The following is a 3,032-nucleotide window of genomic DNA, read 5'->3' on the forward strand; positions in this document are numbered from 1 at the left end:
AGAGAGAAAGACAGATAGAGGGAGAGAGAGAGAATGGGCGCGCCAGGGCTTCCAGCCTCTGCAAACGAACTCCAGACGCGTGCGCCCCCTTGTGCATCTGGCTAAGGTGGGACCTGGGGAACCGAGCCTCGAACCGGGGTCCTTAGGCTTCACAGGCAAGAGCTTAACCGCTAAGCCATCTCTCCAGCCCAATATTTTTTTAATATGTAGTTACCCAGGAATCAATTATATGGATTTTGGTTTAGTTGGTCTACAATGAGGCCTGAATATTGGCATTTAAAAAATACCTATCCATGCAATTTAAACATCCCACATTGAAATCACCTGTACAGGATAGAGTGGCTTTTTCTGTATTTTATAATGTATTTCCCTTCTGAAAACATATCCAATTCCATATTTAATATTCACCAATGTTTTATTTTCTTAGAGTTTATTATATTTAATAATTTTGTATTTATGGTCAAACCTATTGATACTTCCTTGACTTTGAACCACTACTGGAAAGAAATATGGCTCTATGTAGGTATCTCTTGCCATTACCTGCAAAGTTCTCTGAAGTTCTTCCAGATGTAATCTGTAAATGAGAACAGTAAAGAAATTCTCTCTGTAATTTTCAGCAATTTAAGATTTTAGGTTGAGGAGATGGCTCAGGGATTAAAAGTGCTAGCTTGCAAAACTTGCTGGCCGAAAGTTCAAATGCAAAGTGGCTCTTGCACCTGTGGTCACAGTGCCTGCAACAATGGGAGGCAGAGGAGGAGAAAGCTTGCTAGCCAGCTAGTCTCACATTCATTTGCATTCTGGCAATTCCTATGTAGATGCAAGAGACCCAGTCTCAAGGAAGGTAGAACATAGAACTTCTGTTCTCTAAGAAGACCTCCATGCATGCACACCCCCCCACATTTACAATTTAAAAAATAACTTTAGCTTACATATAAAATACAAAATCATATTTTGGAATCTGCTTTCAGTTTTAAAAAAATAAAGTTTGACAGAAGTCTTGCTATGTAGTTGAGGCAATCCTGGTACTATGTATTCCAGACTGACCTTGGATTTGCTGCAATATTCTTGCCTCACCCTCCACAGATCTGGGATTACTGATGTATGTCACCACATCCAACATTTTTTTTAATTTTTTTTTTTATTTGAGAGCAACAGACACAGAGAGAAAGACAGATAGAGGGAGAGAGAGAGAACGGGCGCAGGGCTTCCAGCCTCTGCAAACGAACTCCAGACGCGTGCGCCCCCTTGTGCATCTGGCTAACGTGGGACCTGGGGAACCGAGCCTCCAACCTGGGTCCTTAGGCTTCACAGGCAAGCGCTTAACCACTAAGCCATCTCTCCAGCCCCACATCCAACATTTATGCCTGATATATATGGTTATTTCTCTTAGCTTTTGGTTAAATCGGTGTTAGTTCTCAGGGAGAAAATAAGAAATATATGTGTTCTCTAAATTGATTAAAATTGCGTATGTCTGCTCCTTAAAAAACAGTAATTATTGGGCTGGAGAGATGGCCTAGCGGTTAAGCGCTTGCCTGTGAAGTCTAAGGACCCCGGTTCGAGGCTCGGTTCCCCAGGTCCCACGTTAGCCAGATGCACAAGGGGGTGCACGCATCTGGAGTTCGTTTGCAGAGGCTGGAAGCCCTGGCGCACCCATTCTCTCTCTCTCCCTCTATCTGTCTTTCTCTCTGTGTCTGTTGTTCTCAAATAAATAAATAAATAAATATTAAAAAAAACAGTAATTATTAAAGTTTTATGGTTTATATAATGCAGCTAGAAAAGCATCCTGGTTTTCAGTTGATAAGAAAAATAAAATCAAAAATTCCATTCTATATAGGAAACCAGCTTTCTTTCCCAGATTACAGAAAGCAAAAAGTGAATACTTAATAGAAATTTTCTTTTCTGATTCTTTTGGCACAACACCTGGGTAACCAGGACTACTGCTGCCCTCTGCAGCATGAAGGGAGATTAATACATAATATTGTCCTTGAATTCTTAGGTTTTAAACAAGTAGCTTATTTTTAAAAAAGTAAGAACAGTTTAATTTATTTATATTTCTGTATATTTTTCTACTACTAGCTTTCAATGGGCTGAAACATATATTTTAAACTATTCAAAGTACTTGACAACACAATCTAGACTAAATTTTAAAAAGTAATCTAGTATAATTTAGAAAAGATGACTATTCTGGTTTATGGGTTGGCTGCTCTGTCTACTATATGGAAATGTCTCTGCAAACATAGCCATATAGAATGCCTCAGAGGTACTTTCAGTAAGAGATTTGAAGTTTGTCATGTGTTAGTTTTTTAGTTGAGGAAAATACCACACCACTTATGTAAGTCTCAAAGAAAGGAAGACACCCCTTCTTGGTGCTTTCAGATTTTGTGTAGTTTTAAAAAATAGGAGTATAACCTTTTTTATAATAAATCAATAAATAATAAAACATTAAAATATTTTTACACAGGGAGAATGTGAGACAATGGTTGTTCCAGGGCTTCTTGATCCTGCAAATAAACTCTGGATACATTCACTATGTTGTGCAAGTGATTTTATGTGGGTATTATGGAATTGAACATTAGCCAGCAGGCTTTTCAAGCAATTGCTTTAAACCACTGAGCAATTTCCCCAGCCCCATATATATATATATATATATATATATATATATATATATATATATATATATACACACACATATATATATATTTAACAGTTATTTCCCTCCCACCATGCTCTACCTGCTTATATTCTAGAAGGTAGACAAAAGATGACAAGCTCTGTTAAGCCTGGCAGGTCACTTAACCTTTCAAAGAATTTATTTCTTCATTCAAACCTTTGACCTTATAATCATTTTTGTGTCACACTATAATTAGATGAGAAAGGTTTTAAAAGTCTAGCCTCATGTTTTGTAATTGTTATTAATAATACCTTTTATAAAATGTTCCTCATTCTGATTCAGGAAAAATATCAGACTGTAATTTGTATTATAAATCTACTGTAGTTCCATCATAAGTGGTCCTTTAAACCACATAAGTATA

Source organism: Jaculus jaculus, chromosome 17 (genome assembly GCF_020740685.1).
Source record: "Jaculus jaculus isolate mJacJac1 chromosome 17, mJacJac1.mat.Y.cur, whole genome shotgun sequence".
Lineage (NCBI taxonomy): Eukaryota > Metazoa > Chordata > Mammalia > Rodentia > Dipodidae > Jaculus > Jaculus jaculus.